The 13,112-nt window shown below is 33.4% G+C and overlaps 1 long non-coding RNA gene across 1 annotated transcript; it reads left to right on the top strand.

The window, feature by feature from the left end:
* Positions 1 to 1,554: 1,554 nt before the first annotated feature.
* On the top strand, positions 1,555 to 11,259 carry LOC127918487 (uncharacterized). Its single transcript, XR_008100245.1, has 3 exons — positions 1,555 to 1,710; positions 9,247 to 9,472; positions 11,071 to 11,259. It is a non-coding gene; the product is annotated as an uncharacterized LOC127918487 (long non-coding RNA).
* The last annotated feature ends 1,853 nt before the right edge of the window (positions 11,260 to 13,112 follow it).

The following is a 13,112-nucleotide window of genomic DNA, read 5'->3' on the forward strand; positions in this document are numbered from 1 at the left end:
AATGTTCCAGGTATCCAGTCTATCAGACAGTATTATATTATAATGTTCCAGGGTATCCAGTATTAGTCAGGTATCCAGAGTCAGTATTATAATGTTCCAGGTATCCAGTCTATCAGACAAGTATTATATTATAATGTTCCAGGTATCCAGTCTATCAGACAGTATATATGTTCCAGGTATCCAGTCTATCAGACAGTATTATATTATAATGTTCCAGGTATCCAGTCTATCAGGGCAGTATTATATTATAATAATATATAATAATAATATAATAATAATGTTCCAGGTATCCAGTCTATCAGACAGTATTATAATGTTCAGGTATCCAGTCTATCAGACAGTATTATGATGTTCCAGGTATCCAGTCTATCAGTCAGTATTATATTATAATGTTCCAGGTATCCAGTCTATCAGACAGTATTATAATGTTGTATCCAGTCTATCAGACAGTATTATAATGTTCCAGGTATCCAGTCTATCAGTATTATGATGTTCCAGTATCCAGTTTTAGTATTATAATAAAGGTTCCAGGTATCCAGTCTATCACGTTATTACATTTATAATGTTCCAGAGGTATCCAGTCTATCAGACAGTATTATATTATAATGTTCCAGGTATCCAGTCTATCAGACAGTATTATGTTCCAGGTATCCAGTCTATCAGACAGTATTATATTATAATGTTCCAGGTATCCAGTCTATCAGACAGTATTATGTTCCAGGTATCTAGTCTATCAGACAGTATATTATAATGTTCCAGGTATCCAGTCTATCAGACAGTATTATAATGTTCCAGGTATCCAGTCTATCATATTTTATAATGGTATCCAGTCTATCAGACAGTATTATAATGTTCCAGGTATCCAGTCTATCAGACAGTATTATATTATAAATGTTCCAGGTATCCAGTCTATCAGGCAGTATTATATTATAATGTTCCAGGTATCCAGTCTATAAGACAGTATTATAATGTTCCAGGTATCCAGTCTATCAGACAGTATTATAATGTTCCAGGTATCCAGTCTATCAGTCAGTATTATATTATAATGTTCCAGGTATCCAGTCTATCAGACAGTATTATTATAATGTTCCAGGTATCCAGTCTATCAGACAGTATTTATATTATAATGTTCCAGGTATCCAGTCTATCAGACAGTATTATATTATAATGTTCCAGGTATCCAGTTTATCAGTCAGTATTATATTATAATGTTCAGGTATCCAGTCTATCAGTCATTATTACATTATAATGTTCAGGTATCCAGTCTATCAGACAGTATTATATTATAATGTTCCAGGGTATCCAGTCTATCAGACAGTATTATATTATAATGTTCCAGGTATCCAGTCTATCAGATGTTCCAGTATATTATAATGTTCCAGGTATCCAGTCTATCAGACAGTATTATAATGTTCCAGGTATCCAGTCTATCAGACAGTATTATGTTCCAGGTTATAATGTTCCAGGTATCCAGTCTATCAGACAGTATTATAATGTTCCAGGTATCCAGTCTATCAGTCTATCAGTCAGTATTATATTATAATGTTCCAGGTATCCAGTCTATCAGACAGTATTATATTATAATGTTCCAGGTATCCAGTCTATCAGACAGTATTATAATGTTCCAGGTATCCAGTCTATCAGACAGTATTATATTATAATGTTCCAGGTATCCAGTCTATCAGGCAGTATTATATTATAATGTTCCAGGTATCCAGTCTATCAGACAGTATTATAATGTTCCGGTATCCAGTCTATCAGACAGTATTATAATGTTCCAGGTATCCAGTCTATCAGACAGTATTATATTATAATGTTCCAGGTATCCAGTCTATCAGACAGTATTATAATGTTCCAGTATCCAGTCTATCAGACAGTATTATAATGTTCCAGGTATCCAGTCTATCAGTCAGTATTATGATGTTCCAGGTATCCAGTTTATCAGTCAGTATTATATTATAAATGTTATCAGACAGCATTACATTATAATGTTCCAGGTATCCAGTCTATCAGACAGTATTAGTATTATAATGTTCCAGGTATCCAGTCTATCAGACAGTATTATATTATAATGTTCCAGGTTCCAGACAGTATTATCCAGGTATCTAGTCTATCAGACAGTATTATATTATAAATGTTCCAGGTATCCAGTCTATCAGACAGTATTATATTATAATGTTCCAGGTATCCAGTCTATCAGACAGTATTATAATGTTCCAGGTATCCAGTCTATCAGACAGTATTATAATGTTCCAGGTATCCAGTCTATCAGACAGTATTATATTATAATGTTCCAGGTATCCAGTCTATCAGGCAGTATTATAATGTTCCAGGTATCCAGTCTATCAGACAGTATTATAATGTTCCAGGGTATCAGACATGTTCCAGGTATCAGACAGTATTATATTATAATGTTCCAGGTATCCAGTCTATCAGACAGTATTATATTATAATGTTCCAGGTATTATATTATAATGTTCCAGGTATCCAGTCAGTTTATCCAGTCAGTCAGTATTATATTATAATGTTCCAGGTATCCAGTCTATCAGACAGTATTATATTATAATGTTCCAGGTATCCAGTCTATCAGACAGTATTATAATGTTCCAGGTATCCAGTCTATCAGACAGTATTATATTATAATGTTCCAGGTATCCAGTCTATCAGTATTATGTTCCAGGTATCTAGTCTATCAGACAGTATATATTATAATGTTCCAGGTATCCAGTCTATCAGTATTATAATGTTCCAGTAGTCTTCAGACAGTATTATAATGTTCCAGGTATCCAGTCTATCAGACAGTATTATATTATAATGTTCCAGGTATCCAGTCTATCAGACAGTATTATATTATAATGTTCCAGGTATCCAGTCTATCAGACAGTATTATAATGTTCCAGGTATCCAGTCTATCAGTTCCAGTATTATATTATAATGTTCCAGGTATCCAGTCTATCAGACAGTATTATATTATAATGTTCCAGGTATCCAGTCTATCAGACAGTATTATATTATAATGTTCCAGGTATCCAGTCTATCAGACAGTATTATAATGTTCCAGGTATCCAGTCTATCAGTATTATATTATAATGTTCCAGGTATCCAGTATTATATTATAATGTTCCAGGTATCCAGTCTATCAGACAGTATTATAATGTTCCAGGTATCCAGTCTATCAGACAGTATTATAATGTTCCAGGTATCCAGTCTATCAGACAGTATTATAATGTTCCAGGTATCCAGTCTATCAGACAGTATTATAATGTTCCAGGTATCCAGTCTATCAGATTATATTATAATGTTCCAGGTATTATCAGGCAGTATTATAATGTTCCAGGTATCCAGTCTATCCAGTATTATATTATAATGTTCCAGGTATCCAGTCTATCAGACAGTATTATATTATAATGTTCCAGGTATCCAGTCTATCAGTCAGTATTTTATAATGTTCCAGGTATCCAGTCTATCAGACAGTATTATATTATAATGTTCCAGGTATCCAGTCTATCAGACAGTATTATAATGTTCCAGGTATCCAGTCTATCAGACAGTATTATATTATAATGTTCCAGGTATCCAGTCTATCAGACAGTATAATGTTATATCCAGTGTTCAGACAGTATTATATTATAATGTTCCAGGTATCCAGTCTATCAGACAGTATTATAATGTTCCAGGTATCCAGTCTATCAGACAGTATTATATTATAATGTTCCAGGTATCCAGTCTATCAGACAGTATTATATTATAATGTTCCAGGTATCCAGTCTATCAGACAGTATTATAATGTTCCAGGTATCCAGTCTATCAGACAGTATTATATTATAATGTTCCAGGTATCCAGTCTATCAGGCAGTATTATATTATAATAATATATAATTATATTATAATGTTCCAGGTATCCAGTCTATCAGACAGTATTATAATGTTCCAGGTATCCAGTCTATCAGACATATTATAATGTTCCAGGTATCTATCAGTCTATATCAGTCTATCAGACAGTATTATATTATAATGTTCCAGGTATCCAGTCTATCAGACAGTATTATATAATGTTCCAGGTATCCAGTCTATCAGACAGTATTATATTATAGGTATCCAGTCTATCAGACAGTATTATAATGTTCCAGGTATCCAGTCTATCAGACAGTATTATAATGTTCCAGGTATCCAGTCTATCAGACAGTATTATTATAATGTTCCAGGTATCCAGTCTATCAGTCAGTATTATATTATAATGTTCCAGGTATCCAGTCTATCAGACAGTATAATGTTCCATTATAATGTTCCAGGTATCCAGTCTATCAGACAGTATTATATTATAATGTTCCAGGTATCCAGTCTATCAGACAGTATATAATGTTCCAGGTATCAGTCTATCAGTCAGTATTATATTATAATGTTCCAGGTATCCAGTCTATCAGTATTATAATGTTCCAGTATCCATTATCACCAGTATTATAATGTTCCAGGTATCCAGTCTATCAGACAGTATTATAATGTTCCAGGTATCCAGTCTATCAGACAGTATTATAATGTTCCAGGTATCCAGTCTATGTCAGACATATTATAATGTTCCAGGTATCCAGTCTATCAGACAGTATTATAATGTTCCAGGTATCCAGTCTATCAGACAGTATTATGATGTTCCAGGTATCCAGTCTATCAGACAGTATTATTTTATAATGTTCCAGGTATCCAGTCTATCAGTATTATATTATAATGTTCAGTCCATTACAGTATTATAATGTTCCAGGTATCCAGTCTATCAGACAGTATTATAATAAATGTTCCAGGTATCCAGTCTATCAGACAGTATTATAATGTTCCAGGTATCCAGTCTATCAGACAGTATTATAATGTTCCAGGTATCCAGTCTATCAGACAGTATTATGATGTTCCAGGTATCCAGTCTATCAGACAGTATTATAATGTTCCAGGTATCCAGTCTATCAGACAGTATTATATTATAATGTTCCAGGTATCCAGTCTATCAGACAGTATTATGTTCAGGTATCCAGTCTATCAGTCAGTATTATATTATAATGTTCCAGGTATCCAGTCTATCAGACAGTATTATATTATAATGTTCCAGGTATCCAGTCTATCAGACAGTATTATAATGTTCCAGGTATCCAGTCTATCAGATATATAATTATATTATAATGTTCCAGGTATCCAGTCTATCAGGCAGTATTATATCCAGGTATAATCAGACAGTATATAATAAGTCTAATATAATATTATAATGTTCCAGGTATCCAGTCTATCAGACAGTATTATAATGTTCCAGGTATCCAGTCTATCAGACAGTATTATGATGTTCCAGGTATCCAGTCTATCAGGCAGTATTATAATTATAATGTTCCAGGTATCCAGTCTATCAGACAGTATTATAATGTTCCAGGTATCCAGTCTATCAGACAGTATTATGATGTTCCAGGTATCCAGTCTATCAGACAGTATTATGATGTTCCAGGTATCCAGTCTATCAGACAGTATTATATTATAATGTTCCAGGTATCCAGTCTATCAGACAGTATGATGTTCCAGGTATATATAGTCAGTATTATATTATAATGTTCCAGGTATCCAGTCTATCAGACAGTATTATAATGTTCCAGGTATCCAGTCTATCAGACAGTATTATTATAATGTTCCAGGTATCCAGTCTATCAGACAGTATTATATTATAATGTTCCAGGTATCCAGTCTATCAGACAGTATTATATTATAATGTTCCAGGTATCCAGTCTATCAGACAGTATTATATGTTCCAGGTATCCAGTTTATCAGTATTATATTATGATGTTCTATCCAGAGTCAGTATTATATTATAATGTTCCAGGTATCCAGTCTATCAGACAGTATTATAATGTTCCAGGTATCCAGTCTATCAGACAGTATTATTTTATAATGTTCCAGGTATCCAGTCTATCAGACAGTATTATATTATAATAATATATATAATATATTATAATGTTCCAGGTATCCAGTCTATCAGACAGTATTATTCAGGTATAGTCTATCAGACATATTATATGTTCCAGGTATCCAGTCTATCAGGCAGTATTATATTATAATGTTCCAGGTATCCAGTCTATCAGACAGTATTATAATGTTCCAGGTATCCAGTCTATCCAGACAGTATTATGATGTTCCAGGTATCCAGTCTATCAGACAGTATTATATTATAATGTTCCAGGTATCCAGTCTATCAGACAGTATTATAATGTTCCAGGTATCCAGTCTATCAGACAGTATTATAATGTTCCAGGTATATTATATTATGTTCCAGGTATCCAGTCTATCAGACAGTATTATAATGTTCCAGGTATCCAGTCTATCAGACAGTATTATAATGTTCCAGGTATCCAGTCTATCAGACAGTATTATATTATAATGTTCCAGGTATCCAGTCTATCAGACAGTATTATAATGTTCCAGGTATCCAGTCTATCAGACAGTATTATATTATAATGTTCCAGGTATCCAGTCTATCCAGTATTATGTTTCAGGTATCTAGTCTATCAGACAGTATTATATTATAATGTTCCAGGTATCCAGTCTATCAGACAGTATTATTATAATGTTCCAGGTATCCAGTCTATCAGACAGTATTATAATGTTCCAGGTATCCAGTCTATCAGACAGTATTATAATGTTCCAGGTATCCAGTATTATATTATAATGTTCCAGGTATCCAGTCTATCAGTCAGTATTATATTATAATGTTCCAGGTATCCAGTCTATCAGTCAGTATTATATTATAATGTTCCAGGTATCCAGTCTATCAGACAGTATTATATTATAATGTTCCAGGTATCCAGTCTATCAGACAGTATTATAATGTTCCAGGTATCCAGTCTATCAGACAGTATTATATTATAATGTTCCAGGTATCCAGTCTATCAGACAGTATATAATGTTCCAGGTATCTAGTCTATCAGACAGTATTATATTATAATGTTCCAGGTATCCAGTCTATCAGGCAGTATTATAATGTTCCAGGTATCCAGTCTATCAGACAGTATTATAATGTTCCAGGTATCCAGTCTATCAGACAGTATTATAATGTTCCAGGTATCCAGTCTATCAGACAGTATTATAATGTTCCAGGTATCCAGTCTATCAGACAGTATTATATTATAATGTTCCAGGTATCCAGTCTATCAGACAGTATTATATATATAATGTTCCAGGTATCCAGTCTATCAGACAGTATTATAATGTTCCAGGTATCCAGTCTATCAGACAGTATTATAATGTTCCAGGTATCCAGTCTATCAGACAGTATTATATTATAATGTTCCAGGTATCCAGTCTATCAGACAGTATTATATTATAATGTTCCAGGTATCCAGTCTATCAGACAGTATTATAATGTTCCAGGTATCCAGTCTATCACACAGTATTATATATATAATGTTCCAGGTATCCAGTCTATCAGACAGTATTATAATGTTCCAGGTATCCAGTCTATCAGACAGTATTATATTATAATGTTCCAGGTATCAGTCCAGTCTATGTTCCAGGTATCCAGTCTAGTATTATATTATAATGTTCCAGGTATCCAGTCTATCAGACAGTATTATATTATAATGTTCCAGGTATCCAGTCTATCAGACAGTATTATATTATAATGTTCCAGGTATCCAGTCTATCAGACAGTATTATGTTAATGTTCCAGGTATCAGTATTATATTATAATGTTCCAGTCTATCAGACAGTATTATATTATAATGTTCCAGGTATCCAGTCTATCAGACAGTATTATAATGTTCCAGGTATCCAGTCTATCAGACAGTATTATATTATAATGTTCCAGGTATCCAGTCTATCAGGCAGTATTATAATGTTCCAGGTATCCAGTCTATCAGACAGTATTATAATGTTCCAGGTATCCAGTCTATCAGACAGTATTATATTATAATGTTCCAGGTATCCAGTCTATCAGACAGTATTATAATGTTCCAGGTATCCAGTCTATCAGACAGTATTATAATGTTCCAGGTATCCAGTCTATCAGTATTATATTATAATGTTCCAGGTATCCAGTCTATCAGTATTATAATGTTCCAGTATTATATTATAATGTTCCAGGTATCCAGTCTATCAGACAGACAGTATTATATTATAATGTTCCAGGTATCCAGTCTATCAGTCAGTATTATATTATAATGTTCCAGGTATCCAGTCTATCAGTATTATATTATAATGTTCCAGTATCCAGTCTATATTATAATGTTCCAGGTATCCAGTCTATCAGTATCCAGTCAGTATTATATTATAATGTTCCAGGTATGTTCCAGTCTATCAGACAGTATTTATTATAATGTTCCAGGTATCCAGTCTATCAGACAGTATTATAATGTTCCAGGTATCCAGTCTATCAGACAGTATTATAATGTTCCAGGTATCCAGTCTATCAGACAGTATTATATTATAATGTTCCAGGTATCCAGTCTATCAGACAGTATTATAATGTTCCAGGTATCCAGTCTATCAGACAGTATTATAATGTTCCAGGTATCCAGTCTATCAGACAGTATTATATTATAATGTTCCAGGTATCCAGTCTATCAGACAGTATTATAATGTTCAGGTATCCAGTATTATATTATAATGTTCCAGGTATCAGTCTATCAGACAGTATTATAATGTTCCAGGTATCCAGTCTATCAGACAGTATTATATTATAATGTTCCAGGTATCCAGTCTATCAGACAGTATTATAATGTTCCAGGTATCCAGTCTATCAGACAGTATTATATTATAATGTTCCAGGTATCCAGTCTATCAGACAGTATTATAATGTTCCAGGTATCCAGTCTATCAGACAGTATTATAATGTTCCAGGTATCCAGTCTATCAGACAGTATTATATTATAATGTTCCAGGTATCCAGTCTATCAGACAGTATTATAATGTTCCAGGTATCCAGTCTATCAGACAGTATTATATTATAATGTTCCAGGTATCCAGTCTATCAGACAGTATTATATTATAATGTTCCAGGTATCAGTCTATCCAGTCTATTATATTATAATGTTCCAGGTATCCAGTCTATCAGACAGTATTATATTATAATGTTCCAGGTATCCAGTCTATCAGACAGTATTATATTATAATGTTCCAGGTATCCAGTCTATCAGACAGTATTATAATGTTCCATCCAGTCTATCAGACAGTATTATATTATAATGTTCCAGGTATCCAGTCTATCAGGCAGTAATAATGTTCCAGGTATCCAGTCTATCAGACAGTATTATAATGTTCCAGGTATCCAGTCTATCAGACAGTATTATGATGTTCCAGGTATCCAGTCTATCAGTCAGTATTATATTATAATGTTCCAGGTATCCAGTCTATCAGACAGTATTATAATGTTCCAGGTATCCAGTCTATCAGACAGTATTATAATGTTCCAGGTATCCAGTCTATCAGTCAGTATTATATTATAATGTTCCAGGTATCCAGTCTATCAGTCAGTATTATATTATAATGTTCCAGGTATCCAGTCTATCAGACAGTATCCAGTTATATTATAATGTTCCAGGTATCCAGTCTATCAGACAGTATTATAATGTTCCAGGTATCCAGTCTATCAGACAGTATTCCATATTATAATGTTCCAGGTATCCAGTCTATCAGACAGTATTATAATGTTCCAGGTCATCAGTATTATATTATAAGTTCTATCAGACAGTATTATATTATAATGTTCCAGGTATCCAGTCTATCAGACAGTATTATAATGTTCTATCAGGTATCCAGTCTATCAGAATAATAAGTTATTATTTTATAATGTTCCAGGTATCCAGTCTATCAGACAGTATTATAATGTTCCAGGTATCCAGTCTATCAGACAGTATTATATTATAATGTTCCAGGGTATCCAGTATTATATTATAATGTTCTATCAGGCAGTATTATATTATAATGTTCCAGGTATCCAGTCTATCAGACAGTATTATAATGTTCCAGGTATCCAGTCTATCAGACAGTATTATGATGTTCCAGGTATCCAGTCTATCAGTCAGTATTATATTATAATGTTCCAGGTATCCAGTCTATCAGACAGTATTATAATGTTCCAGGTATCCAGTCTATCAGACAGTATTATAATGTTCCAGGTATCCAGTCTATCAGACAGTATTATGATGTTCCAGGGTATCCAGTTTATGTTCAGGTATCAGTATTATATTATAATGTTCCAGGTATCCAGTCTATCAGTCAGTATTCAGACAGTATTATATTATAATGTTCCAGGTATCCAGTCTATCAGACAGTATTATATTATAATGTTCCAGGTATCCAGTCTATCAGACAGTATTATATTATAATGTTCCAGGTATCCAGTCTATCAGACAGTATTATATTATAATGTTCCAGGTATCCAGTCTATCAGACAGTATTATGTTCCAGGTATCCAGTCTATCAGACAGTATTATATTATAATGTTCCAGGTATCCAGTCTATCAGGCAGTATTATAATGTTCCAGGTATCCAGTCTATCAGACAGTATTATAATGTTCCAGGTATCCAGTCTATCAGACAGTATTATATTATAATGTTCCAGGTATCCAGTCTATCAGACAGTATTATATTATAATGTTCCAGGTATCCAGTCTATCAGACAGTATTATATTATAATGTTCCAGGTATCCAGTCTATCAGACAGTATTATATTATAATGTTCCAGGTATCCAGTCTATCAGACAGTATTATAATGTTCCAGGTATCCAGTCTATCAGACAGTATTATATTATAATGTTCCAGGTATCCAGTCTATCAGACAGTATTATGTTCCAGGTATCTAGTCTATCAGACAGTATTATATTATAATGTTCCAGGTATCCAGTCTATCAGGCAGTATTATAATGTTCCAGGTATCCAGTCTATCAGACAGTAGTATTATAATGTTCCAGGTATCCAGTCTATCAGACAGTATTATATGTTTATATATCAGACAGTATTATAATGTTCCAGGTATCCAGTCTATCAGACAGTATTATAATGTTCCAGGTATCCAGTCTATCAGACAGTTATTATATTATAATGTTCCAGGTATCCAGTCTATCAGTCAGTATTATATTATAATGTTCCAGGTATCCAGTCTATCAGACAGTATTATAATGTTCCAGGTATCCAGTCTATCAGACAGTATTATAATGTTCCAGGTATCCAGTCTATCAGACAGTATTATATTATAATGTTCCAGGTATCCAGTCTATCAGTCAGTATTATATTATAATGTTCCAGGTATCCAGTCTATCAGTATTATATTATAATGTTCCAGGTATCCAGTCTATATTATAATGTTCCAGGTATCCAGTCTATCAGACAGTATTATATTATAATGTTCCAGGTATCCAGTCTATCAGACAGTATTATAATGTTCCAGGTATCCAGTCTATCAGACAGTATTATATTATAATGTTCCAGGTATCCAGTCTATCAGACAGTATTATGTTCCAGGTATCCAGTCTATCAGACAGTATTATATTATAATGTTCCAGGTATCCAGTCTATCAGGCAGTATTATAATGTTCCAGGTATCCAGTCTATCAGACAGTATTATAATGTTCCAGGTATCCAGTCTATCAGACAGTATTATTTTATAATGTTCCAGGTATCCAGTCTATCAGACAGTATTATAATGTTCCAGGTATCCAGTCTATCAGACAGTATTATATTATAATGTTCCAGGTATCCAGTCTATCAGGCAGTATTATATTATAATGTTCCAGGTATCCAGTCTATCAGACAGTATTATAATGTTCCAGGTATCCAGTCTATCAGACAGTATTATGATGTTCCAGGTATCCAGTCTATCAGTCAGTATTATATTATAATGTTCCAGGTATCCAGTCTATCAGGCAGTATTATAATGTTCCAGGTATCCAGTCTATCAGACAGTATTATAATGTTCCAGGTATCCAGTCTATCAGACAGTATTATAATGTATTATATTATAATGTTCCAGGTATCCAGTCTATCAGTCAGTATTATATTATAATGTTCCAGGTATCCAGTCTATCAGTCAGTATTATATTATAATGTTCCAGGTATCCAGTCTATCAGACAGTATTATATTATAATGTTCCAGGTATCCAGTCTATCAGACAGTATTATAATGTTCCAGGTATCCAGTCTATCAGACAGTATTATATTATAATGTTCCAGGTATCCAGTCTATCAGACAGTATTATGTTCCAGGTATCTAGTCTATCAGACAGTATTATATTATAATGTTCCAGGTATCCAGTCTATCAGACAGTATTATAATGTTCCAGGTATCCAGTCTATCAGACAGTATTATAATGTTCCAGGTATCCAGTCTATCAGACAGTATTATTTTATAATGTTCCAGGTATCCAGTCTATCAGACAGTATTATAATGTTCCAGGTATCCAGTCTATCAGACAGTATTATATTATAATGTTCCAGGTATCCAGTCTATCAGGCAGTATTATATTATAATGTTCCAGGTATCCAGTCTCAGACAGTATTATAATGTTCCAGATCCAGTATTATAATGTTCCAGGTATCCAGTCTATCAGACAGTATTATGATGTTCCAGGTATCCAGTCTATCAGTCAGTATTATATTATAATGTTCCAGGTATCCAGTCTATCAGACAGTATTATAATGTTCCAGGTATCCAGTCTATCAGACAGTATTATAATGTTCCAGGTATCCAGTCTATCAGACAGTATTATGATGTTCCAGGTATCCAGTTTATCAGTCAGTATTATATTATAATGTTCCAGGTATCCAGTCTATCAGTCAGTATTACATTATAATGTTCCAGGTATCCAGTCTATCAGACAGTATTATATTATAATGTTCCAGGTATCCAGTCTATCAGACAGTATTATAATGTTCCAGGTATCCAGTCTATCAGACAGTATTATATTATAATGTTCCAGGTATCCAGTCTATCAGACAGTATTATGTTCCAGGTATCTAGTCTATCAGACAGTATTATATTATAATGTTCCAGGTATCCAGTCTATCAGGCAGTATTATAATGTTCCAGGTATCCAGTCTATCAGACAGTATTATAATGTTCCAGGTATCCAGTCTATCAGACAGTATTATATTAT

The sequence above is a fragment of the Oncorhynchus keta genome, unplaced genomic scaffold (assembly GCF_023373465.1).
Source record: "Oncorhynchus keta strain PuntledgeMale-10-30-2019 unplaced genomic scaffold, Oket_V2 Un_contig_14321_pilon_pilon, whole genome shotgun sequence".
NCBI classification, from domain to species: Eukaryota; Metazoa; Chordata; class Actinopteri; order Salmoniformes; family Salmonidae; genus Oncorhynchus; species Oncorhynchus keta.